Source organism: Lolium rigidum, chromosome 3, assembly GCF_022539505.1.
Source record: "Lolium rigidum isolate FL_2022 chromosome 3, APGP_CSIRO_Lrig_0.1, whole genome shotgun sequence".
NCBI classification, from domain to species: Eukaryota; Viridiplantae; Streptophyta; class Magnoliopsida; order Poales; family Poaceae; genus Lolium; species Lolium rigidum.
In genome coordinates this window covers 13,316,363-13,328,622 of record NC_061510.1, presented here as the reverse complement: position 1 = coordinate 13,328,622, position 12,260 = coordinate 13,316,363, and the positions used below count along the sequence as shown (strand labels likewise).

The 12,260-nt window shown below is 42.2% G+C and overlaps 1 pseudogene; it reads right to left on the bottom strand.

Annotated features, from left to right (window-relative positions):
* Nucleotides 1-1,462: 1,462 nt before the first annotated feature.
* LOC124694349 lies at nucleotides 1,463-7,969 on the bottom strand (annotated as a pseudogene).
* Between the last annotated feature and the right edge of the window lie 4,291 nt (nucleotides 7,970-12,260).

Below are 12,260 nucleotides of genomic sequence, written 5' to 3'. Positions count from 1 at the left end.
CCCTTCGGGGAAAAGATAGAGGAGGCCCTGATCTACCATTTCACCGAGCCAAATCTTGTTCCCCCTTGTATTCATAAAGATACGTGCTCTCCGGGCTGTGGAAGATTATGAAGGTTTGGAGGCTGCATCAAAGTCTACCACAAGTGAGTGAGCTATTCCTTCGTGGGATAGGATCCGGAGAATAGAGCGAGCCTTCGTGGCATTGGGGAATCCTTCGTGGGACCTCCACCCCTCCAAACGTGACTTACCTTCTTGCAAAGGAAGGGAACACGGGAATAAACCCTCATCTCCACGTGCTCTCGATTATCTGTAACCGAACTCTTTACTTGTGTTATAACTGCCTGTGAGAGCCTTTGTACTTGAGTTACTTGTATCATCATATAGGGTGTCTCACCTAGTTTGCATTAGGCTAACCTTCATATTCCGCAAAGCCTAATATTGCAAAGAAAGAATTAAAATTTGTAGAAACCTATTCACCCCCCTCTAGGTTTACCATCTCTGAACTTTCAACTACCTGATTTCTAGAAAAAAATGTATGCTGCCGAAAATACATAATATTTTGTATTGATTTGGTGCACGCAGGTAGAAGCCATCATTATTGTCTACATCTAAGATATTTTTTGTAACTTTTTAAAACTTCAAAATATCGAAGGATTCCATCCTCTGAAACGATACATTCATGGAGACAAAATTAGTTATGACTCACCATGTTGTAGAGCTGCAAACGGAAACTTGGCTCGAGATAGACTCGAAAACAAACGAGCCAGTTATGAGCGTCTCGTATGGGGTGATTTAAAAATAAGTTGATTTTGAGCCAACGCAAACCAGCTCGATAGCTCCTCAAAATAAAGTTGTGTAAGAATTATGTTGTATATTCAAAGGAAATACGATAGTAACGTAATTACCTTACATGGGGTGGATGCGATCAAGTGCTACTATGATGGTTCCCGCAAAAAAAAATCCTACTATGATGGCATTTAATTAGGGTGTGGCTATTTCTCAGTTAACTCGAACTACCACAATCATGAACCAAATCTAACTTTATTCTCAGTCAGATGATGTGATCAAATCTCAGTTGAACTTAAGTTATTGCAACTGATAACTACCACAATATGAAGCAAATCTAACGGTGTAGGACTTACCTGACCACGAACTTAGTAAAACCTATCTAATTAAGCAAATATGCAAGGCTAAATATTCCTTCTAGCGGTTGATGTGATTTTCCTTTTCTTTTGTACGCATGCAATATTTAAAACCTTAATGTTTTTCCTAGTTTAAAACTATCTTTAGATTGATCAAAATGGTTACAAGCTAAGGACGAACTACTCGACGTCGTTTAACTCTGATTCCGTGTTAAGGCTCGTTTGCATTTTTTTCTTCGAAATGGGGATTTTGACCCCGGCTTCTGCATCATGCTGATGCACACGGCCTTTTATTAATAAGTTAAGGCTCGTTTGCATGATTACATCCTACCAGATTGTTTGCGGCGACACCTCCGTCCATCCTTGTCCTTGGTCTCGAAGTAGTGGTCAGGGAGGTAAGTAGGCGCTGCCGACGTGCTGATGCAGACGTCGGAGAGGAGAGCGTTCTTGGAGATGTCGTTCCGGGCCTGTTTACGCAAACGTAGGTTTCAGGCAATCGACGATCACATGTTTATGTAACTGTCATCGTGCACACACATCGTATCTGGTATTCTGGTGAAGATGGTGGGCTGCAGAAGCTTGATGTCGAATGTGGGGATGGCAATGTTCTGCAGCGCCTGGTCCACCCGCGTGTCGCCGAGCAGCTCCTTCACGACGGAATTGAGGTACTTGGGGCCCCTCATGGTCCTCAGCAAGCCCAGAGGCCAGCCGCCGACGGGACGGAAGATCTTGGGGCAGTGCTCCAGGTAGAAGTTGTTGATTCCTTGGCGGCGAACAGCGGCCGGCCTTGGGCGTTGGGCGCGGTGAGCATGGCTGTCACCAGCCCCCCGGTGCTCGTCCCGGCTATCACGTCAAAGTAGTCGGCGATCCTCACGTCACGCCCGTCGAGCTCCTGTATGTATATAGACAGACGCGCACGCCCCAAAGCAAGTTGAGTATCTAGATCCAGTACCATGGATGCATGAAGGGTAGCTGGCTGAACTATGTTAGTACTGACTCACCTGCAGCTTCTCTTCGAGGAAGCCGATGATTGTGCCGGGTATGATGCCGCGGACACCGCCGCCGTCGATGCTCAGCACAGTTACGATGCTCCCATATGACAGCAGTGGGGACCTGGGCGTCTGGCCAACGGCGACGCGAGGCAGCTGAGCGCCCGCTTCCCTGGGTTCAGGGTAAGCAACCCGGTGCTGCTCTCTATAATTGATAGTTTAGATTTAAAAGCTGAAAATCAACCACTGAATGCTGTTTAACAAGAGGCTCTTAACAAGGCTAATGACAATATTAGGAAATTACGAAAATATGAGGAAACAAAATGGGCCCAGAGAGCTAAAGTAAGGCATATTCAAGGAGTAATAATACTAGATATTTTCACCTAATTGCTAATGGAAAGCATAGGAAAAATAAAAAAATTCAATCAGAACAACAAGAGGAAACCATTGTTGGCCAGGAGAATATAAAAATATATATTACTGAGTTCTACCAAAAGTTATTCGGACCTCCCGAGTCGACTAGTGTATCCTTGATGGAGGATTTTGTACAGGATATTCCACAATTATCCGCTAAGGAAAATGTGGTCCTAACAACTCCTTTTACTGAGAAGGAGGTGTACGATGCAATTTCACACATGGAACACAATAAAGCTTCTGGCTCAGATGGTTTTCCGGCGGAGTTTTATCAAATGTTCTGGGGGGTAATTAAAAGTGACATTATGTCACTATTTGATCAACTCGTTTAAGGGGATTTGCCCCCGTACAAACTGAATTTTGGTGTTATCACTTTACTTCAAAGATACAGGACGCATTTCAGATTCAACAATATAGGCCTATTTGCCTTCTAAATGTTTGTTTCAAAATTTTCATTAAGTGAGCGACTAATCGCATTACGGGGATTTCCCCAAAAGTGATAAAACCTACTCAGTCGGCATTGCCGGATCCTAACATTTTAGAAGGGGTGGTGATTTTGCATGAAACAATCCATGAATTACATAGTAAGAAAATGGATGGTTTTCTTTTAAAAATTGATTTTGAGAAGGCATATGACAAGGTCAAGTGGTCTTTCTTGCAACAGTCTATGCGAATGAAAGGTTTTTCTAATGGATGGTGTAAGTTGATTGAATCTTGTATGCATGGAGGAAGTGTTGGTGTTAAAGTAAATGACGGCATTGGTCGTTATTTTCAAACAAAAAAAGGGTCAGAAAGGGTGACCCATTATCTTCAATGTTGTTTAATATTATAGCAGACATGCTTGCTATTCTAATCGGAAGAGCAAAGAACGATGGTCAAGTGGGTGGTCTTATTCCTCATCTTGTCGAGGGAGGACTCTCTATCCTACAATATGCTGATGATAAAATTTTGTTTTTAGAACATGATTTGCAAAAAAGTGGTAAATATGAAGCTAATTCTATGTTTGTTTGATGAATTATTGGGCCTCAAGATTAATTTTCATAAGAGTGAGATATTGGGAAAGACTAAGGAGGAAGAGCAACAGTACAAACAAAATTTTGGATGTGATATTGGGGAGCTACCTTTTAGATACTTAGGAATTCCTATTCATTTTAGGAAGCTTAAAATTTCAGATTGGTATCCAGTGGAGACCCGATTTGAAGGTAAATTGGGATGCTGGAAAGGAAAATTACTATAGTATAGTGATAGATTAGTACTTATCAATTCTATTTTAACAATTCTTCCAATATTCATGTTATCGTTCCTGGAAATACCCGCTGGGGTGAGGAAGCGTATTGATTTTTATAGGTCTAAATTCTTCTGGCAGTCAGATGAAGCTAAGAGAAAATATAGACTCACAAGATGTAACATAATTTGCCGACCAAAAGATCAAGGAGGTTTAGGTATTGAGGTTCTTAAACTCAGAAATAGATGTTTATTGAGTAAATGGCTCTTTAAAATACTAAATGAGGAAGGGGTGTTGCAAGAGTTGCTACATAATAAATACCTCTGTCCTTTTTTGGAAGGGACTCATGCGGGTAAAAGATGATTATTTTCGTAAAGGATATTTTTAAATTGGAAACGGTGCGATGACAAGATTTTGGGAAGATATTTGGTTAGGAGAATCCTCATTAGCTACTCAATAACCATCTTTATATAATATCGTGAACCATATGAATGTGTTAGTGGCTCATGTATTGGCACAAACACCGCTGAACATTGGTTTGAGACGTGTGCTATCTGGTAATAAATGGACAGCGTGGTTACACTTATTGCCAATGATTAATGATGGTAAATTTAAATAATGAACCAGACTGTTTTATGTGGAAACTAACAACTAATGGGCTGTTTACAGTCAAATCTATGTATGAGATCATACAACATACTTGCGGAAATATCTTTGGAAAATGAAAATCCCCCTAAAAATTAAAATTTTGATGTGGTTCCTGATTAATAAGGTGCTATTGACAAAAGATAATTTAGCAAAGAGATAATGGGCTGGGTGTACTGAATGTGTTTTTTGCGGAGAACAAGAGACGGTAGAACACTTATTCCTATCATGCCCATTTGCTAAATTAATATGGCGAACCGTTAATTTTACTCATAATCTCCCTCCGCCAACCAATATTACAAATATGTTTGGAAATTGGTTAAAAGGAGTTGATAAACAATCCAAGGTTTTAATTCGCATAGGCGTGTCAACCTTATGTTGGTCAATATGGACATGCCGCAATGATATAATCTTTAACAACAAGAACTTTTTTAAATTCTTTAGAGGTTATCTTCTCCATGGTGCATCGGATCCAACTCTGGGCTCTCCTCTCATCACCAGAGCAACGGGATGTCATGGCTTCTGGATGCACACGGCTCCAGATGGTCGCTCAGGATATCTTGTGCCGGGCTGGCTTACAGCATATTAGTCGACGAGAGGATGCTTAGTCGTTTAGTGTTGTTTTCCTTTTTTCGCTGGTTGATTTTTGTATCGACTTTAGACGATCCTTCAGATGTAATAAATACTGAACAAAGAATACTGGTTTTTAATAAAGGGTTATGTGCATCACCACGATGCAGAAATCGAGTTTTTTCCATCTATTATATTATTAAAACAACAAACAATTAACGGCGTAGATTAGCTAAAACAAAACAACGGCCTAGATTAACTTTGTAACGTCCGTCCGCTGTCAATTCAATATCCGGATATACACTGTCCATCTCCCCCACGTCAACAAACAAGAACTATGATAGAGTGAAAATTCTCCACGTCTCCACTAATATCTCAACAAGAATTTTATCTCTTTGGTTAATGCACATAAAGCTGTGATTTGCTCATATCGATCAGATCCTGGCGGCGGTAACAGCCAGGTTTGCACGTTTTGTTTACAACCTATATAAAAGCCATGATTGGTTCTGTTATGCTCATATCAAGCACGCCAGAGATTTCAACTCGCAGGTCGCAGGTTACGCTAGCGATTTCAGCTTGCAGGGTGCGTTAAACAAGCCATGATTGGTTCTGTACTTCTGTTATGCTCATATCAAGCACGCCAGAGATTTCAACTCGCAGGTTACGCTAGCGATTTCAGCTTGCAGGGTGCGTTAAACATCAATGGCCGTTATGTGATCGGCAGACAGCAACTAGCATCTCCCAGTGCTTTGATCGATGAGTTTGAAGCGACAACATCCATCTCGCTCCGTCCAAGGTTGACCGAACCAAGGAAGTCGACGAACACCAGAAGGTGCCCTAAGTAAACATCCAGCTTTTTGACGGGTCCGGATAACGAATTAGAGATAACAATCTACATGGACTCTTAGATGAGTCGATATGGTGAATTTCCGATATCAGTTTGGCGAGAGGCTACAAGTGTTGAAGGCAACGAGGCAGGTCTGGATCGATGGCGACATGATGAAGGCAAACAAAGGTGAGGCGCCCAACAGGATTCAGTGATGCACCGATTAAATAGTTTTGGTGCATGTTCCTATATATCAAACAATATGTGTGCAGGATTTCGATTAAATTTCAACTGTTCCCTTTCAGACGACGAACGGTGGACCTCGAGTGGATGAAGTGCAGCAACAACGTACAAGGGAGCCAGAGCAGGCCTTGCGGATAGACGGGAGGACGAGGTGATTGCAGGAGCCTCGGCAACAACGATGGCTGGAGCGCTAAAAGATGGCGAGGCAATGGCCCTGGCTGCACAGCGAATTCCGCAAGAGCACCATTGTCTGTGATAGCGAGACGGAAAACGGCGCCGACGGCCCAGCTGCTCTAACCGGATTCGAATAGACGTCGTCTCGGTGGCGATGATAGTAGCGGCCAGCTTCAGTGACAACATCGTCGGTGACGGCATCAGTGCCGGCAACGAAGCACCAACGGCCATGTCCAGCTGCTCTGTGCAGTAAAGGTGTCGATGTCGACGGCTGCGACGAAGGTAGCAGTGCCAAACGGCACGCCAACGCTCAAGCTGCACTACGTGGAGTTCGGCTCATCGTCGTGTCGCCCATGGCAGTGGTGCCGACATACGGCCTGCCGACGGCTAACTCCTGCCGCGGGAGATCGCTTCATCGTTTTGGCGTGGAATTGACCCGAAGCACATGCCAGAACTTAGAGATTATTTTCACCGATCAGTTTCAGTATTTTGCGTGTACTGGTGGAGGAAACTGTATGTGTGATTTTTCTTTCGTACAAAAACCGCATGAGGATGCAGTACACGAAGTCGTTCGATCATGTAATTACGGTTCTGCATATATTAAGATTATCCATTTCGAAAAAATATATATTAAGTTGATGGGATTAACCATCCAGCTTGACCAAGACTCGCCTCAATAGGTGGACATGCGAAGGAGTTATATAATTAATGTGGCAAAGTGGTAAGCATGCAATGCACATCTTTCATTGGAAATTCTTCATCTAAGATACGACATGATCTATCCACATGAATCATGTCAAGATGCATGGTCGAAAATACAGACAATGAAAATTTCATCAATAGGTAAATAAAATTTTACCGGCCAAATCATAACTATATGAATTACAAAATATCATAGTATATTTTAGTGAAGTTCATGTGAGAATTAGTACAAACAAAATCAAATCTTAACCTCAAACATTAAGTAAAAGTTAAACATGATTATTTAACTTCTTTTATATACAGGAGTAATCTAAAGAAGAGTCGAGTCATGCATGAATTTGGGATCATTAGCGGAGTTCATAAAGGCTAGAAGCCCGGGTAGCGTGTTTAGTTGGACATTATTATGAAAGTCTATGGTCTGTCATGAAATACATCACAATGGAGGTGAGAGGTAAAGTCGAGATTAGATAAGAAGATTTTATTTGCAGGATAGTAAAACATTCTTCAAAGCAGTTAGACTCATGAAATTGCACAAAAATTAAAATATGTTAATACTCACAAATCTGATGGGCACGAGGCAAGAGTACTCAAGATTTAAGGTCCGAGGTATAGAAATTTTCATTTGTTTGTCGTTCTTTTTGTGTTACCTTATAATAGAAAATACACCCAAAGATTAAAAGGAGTGTACGAAGTGTGAAACAAACCTTACAGATTCCTACCAATGTTTAGATAGGATATTGTGTCTTGAGTTTAACAACATATAAGGTCAAGGGGTTTTTATTGAAGTACAAAATAAATTGAAAAATGTTCATGCTAGAAAAATGACTAAGGGAAATAAAAAAATATATGTTTTCACGTGATATGTTTTTTCTATGTGTTATGTACTATAATTCAAAAAGTATATATATAACTCACAAAAGCTAATATATCAATAATTAATATCACAAATCTAGCCGCGCAAATGCGCGGGCAACCCAGCTAGTTTTTTTTAAAAAAGCAACCCGCTGCCGCTAACCTCCGGGACGTGCACGGGCGACATGGCTTCCTAGAAGGTTGCCTAGCTAGTTCGTCTCTGCTAGATTTGTGTGCTCCCTTTCACTTGTGTAGCTCTGTGTTGATTTGTGATCAAGCAAAAGATGCGCGTGCAACACACCCACCACAAACTCCAGACACACCCCCATACACACTCCCTCAAAACCCTAGTGAGCTACTCTACCATGGTTGCTTCCTCCTCCTAGGCCTGCCACGTTCCATTGAACCCATTCATGTACCACACCAGGCCCTTCACCGAGAACTGCTTGTTTAGATTCTGAAAAATTCTAGCGTTTCGTTGCTTCCAAAGCCGCCAGAAAATCAAGGTTGTGAGTGTATGAAACCTTCCCTGTCGTGCTTTCTGATCCGCAACCTCACCACGAGCCACCACGACTGTAGCATATCCGACAACACCGGGGTTTCCACACTGATCCCCAACGGCTCAAAGCATGTGAACCACACCTGGTGCACATACACACAGCACGCCCACCGGGACATGGCCTTCCTGCAATTGGATGGCTGGATGGGTTCGCGTCGCTCCTTCATTCCGAAATCCTATCCAAAATCCTAACGTTCATTCAATGGCTTGGTCGCGCCGCGATTAAACTAAATTCTCTAAACAAAATACTGCCTCCGTTCTATAGTAAGTAAAACTTTGCACTAAATCCCGGCACTTATTATGGATTAGAGGAAGTAGTATAGTTCAAAGGTTTTTTCATCGAGTATATAATATGTTTGTTAAATTTTTGCTTTATTATATTTTCATCCAATAAAAAGCTATAAAAAATTATTTGTTCTTTTACAAAATAAATAAAGGGGTTATACATGAACTTGTGAGTGACCATCAGTTTGTCCAAACCTGATCACGCAAGCAAAAGTTAATTACCGGGAGAGGGTTTTAGAGGGCCAGTCACAAGTCAGAACAAGTAAACAGTGGAAAAGGGCCATGTTTAGTAGCGCGGTAGAACAACAGAAAGGAAATTATTAACCACCAGAGCATGAATTATTGAGAGGCGCAGGCTTGCGGTTGTCTGAATCTGAACATTCTTGTGAATTATTGCGCTGGTTCCTGTCATGACTCATCACTGGGGTGATTTGCGTTGCACTGACCCAGCCCATTACGCAGGTCAGCACTCAGCAGCATGCAAATGCTAGCACACGCCTTCAACGACACCCTTCCGTTTCTGATGACAACGGCTAAACTGAATAACCAAGTAGTCAAATCAGCACTCCTCTATGCATGACAAGTTCCTGACATGCCACTGCACTGAACGACTTACTGTCGAGTGGTAGGAAATAGGAATACATCGTAAACAAACACCCTTATCGAGTACTATGTTTGTCTGCTCTTTTATTGCAAAATAAATGTTCAGTGCAGCGATATGTTGCTGCTGTGTGGATCTGAGCTGAACTGGAGCTGGAGGTACATCAAAGCAATCCAGTACTTCATTTGTGTTGCGAGGGATAATTTGTTGGAATTTTGGCATTTTGGCCCGTATTGAATCAGCACAATAAATATTACATAAATTTCTAATAAATCCTAGAGGCCCACTTGGCCCATTCATGCATGGCAGGGGGTGAGACAAAAGTTTAGTCCCACATTGCTAGTTGAAGAAGAGTTGGAGCAGCTTATAAGGAGAGCCCTTCATACCATTTGTAAGAGAGAAATAATAGGAGAATAGGAGCTGACCACATGCGCGCTCTTCCTCCGACGACGCCGCTCGCCGCGCCGCGGGTTGCGGGAATGCCTCGAGCCGAGAGCATCTCTCTCTTTGTTTTTGCCACTCATGAACGGGTATATGAACATACGACTACTTCCCCAACGACGACTTCTTCCCCGACATCAGCAACCTCTTCAGCGACATGGCTCTCAACAGCGACAACGTCAATGCTGGTTCCTCCTCTGCACTGTATCTGTTCTTCTCTTCCTTTTATGAGATCATGATGCTCTTCCTTCTCCTAGCAACATGTTCAGGCTCGTTATCAGGAAACATATTGCTCTTATCAATCAGTTTAGACTTGTTGATCATTTACTCTATGGTGATTTGCATGACTAGTTTAATCTCAAACTTTTTAGTCATGTTTTATCTACTGTTTTCTTTGATTAAATCATGGAGAAATTTGCTAATATATTCAACAATCCAAAAACCTTATAGGCATTATTCCCCTGTTAGCTTTGCTTCATCTCTTAAGCCTCCTCCTTTCGAGGGCGTGAATTACAAGAGGTGGCGTGCGAGAGCTATTCTCTAGCTTGCAACCATGAGATGCTTTGACGCCACTAAGGGCTAGCCTGAAGGAGAGCTTACTCCCCTCGAGGAGAAAGCTTTTGAGGATGCCGACACCCTTCTGAGGGGTGCTATCATCAGCGTTCTTGGCGAGAACATTGTTGACTCGTATTTGTCCATCTCTACGGGCAAGGATATGTGGGACGCAATCGAGGCCAAGTTTGGGGTCTCAGATGCGGGCAGTGAACTGTATGTCATGGAACAATTTTATGACTTCAAGATGACTAATGAGCGCTCCATCGTTGAGCGGGCTCATGAGATATAGTCCATTGCTAAGGAACTTGAGCAGTTTACTTGTGTGTTATCGGACAAGTTTATTGCCGGAGGCATCATTGCCAAGCTTCCTCCTTCATGGAGGAATTTTGCTACTTGTCTGAAGCACAAGAAACAAGAGTTATCCACTACAGATATCATTTGGTCTCTTGACGTGGAAGAAAAGGCAAGGGCAAAAGACACACGTGCTCGAGGTGTTGAGGAAGGTTCTAGTGCCAACTTGGTACAGAAGAATAACTTCCAATCCTACAAGTCCAAGAACAAGAACAAGTGTGATGGCAAAGGAAAATTTGATGGGAAGAATAAGGCCTCACAGTCTACCAATCCTGAACATTGGGCTCCCAATTGCCCAAACCGCTTTGACAAGCGTCAGCAAGAAAAGGGCGGCAAGACTACCAATGTTGTCATTGGAGACACTGAGATGAAGGATGCTGGGTATGGTATATTTCCTACTGTCCTTTCAATTTGTCATTCTCCTGAATGGTGGATTGACACAGGTGCCAATGTACACGTTTGTGCTGATATCTCCATGTTTTCTTCCTATCAGGTCGCAGGGACTTCCTCCGTGCTGATGGGCAACGGCTCGCATGCTACTGCTCATGGTGTTGGTACGGTCGATATGAAGTTCACTACGGGGAAGATCGTGCGCCTGAAGAACATGCATCATGTCCTTTCTATCAATAAAAATCTTGTTAGCGGATCGCTTCTGTGTCGTGATGGCTACAAGATTGTGTTTGAATCCAATAAATTTGTTGTGTCAAAATTTTGAACCTTTGTTGGTAAAGGCTATGAGTGCGTAGGCTTGTTCCGCCTATCCCTGACAGACATTTGTAATAAAGTTATTAATCATATTTGCACCAACATTGAGACAAATGTTTGGCATTAACTCTTTGTCATGTTAATTTTGGTTGTATGACACGGCTAGCTAAACTGAATTTAACCCGAGTTTCACTAATGTAAAGGGTTCTAAGTGTCAAGTGTGTGTTCAAGCTAAGCAACCTCTAGAACTCATACATTCAGATATTTGCGAGATGAATGGTGTTTTGACAAAAGGTGGAAAGAAATACTTCATGACGTTGATTGATGACTCAACTAGATATTGTTATGTGTATCTTCTGAAATCGAACGATGAGGCGTTAAGTTTCTTCAAAATCTATAAAGCTGAATCAGAAAATCAACTTGAACGAAAGATCAAGCGGCTTAGGTCTGATCGTGGTGGAGAGTATTTCTCCAATGAGTTTGACTCATTTTGTGCGGAACATGGTATAATCCATGAGAGGACGCCTCCCTACTCACCTCAATCAAATGGGGTGTCCGAAAGAAAGAACCGCACTCTAACTGATTTGGTTAACGCCATGTTAGACACATCGGGTCTCTCCAAGGCATGGTGGGGGAGGCGATATTGACTGCGTGTCATGTCCTAAACCGAGTTCCCACAAAAAATAAGGAGATAACTCCATTCGAGGAATGGGAGAATAAAAGATTGAAACTCTCTTACCTACGGACTTGGGGATGTCTGGCTAAAGTCAATGTGCCAATTCCCAAGAAGCGCAAGCTTGGACCAAAAACTGTTGATTGTGTTTTTCTGGGCTATGCTTTTCATAGCATTGGATATAGATTCTTGATAGTAAAGTCTGAGGTATCCGACATGCATGGTGGTACAATCATGGAGTCAAATGATGCGACTTTCTTTGAGGATATATTTCCCATGAAGGATATGCCTAGCTCATCGATTCAGGG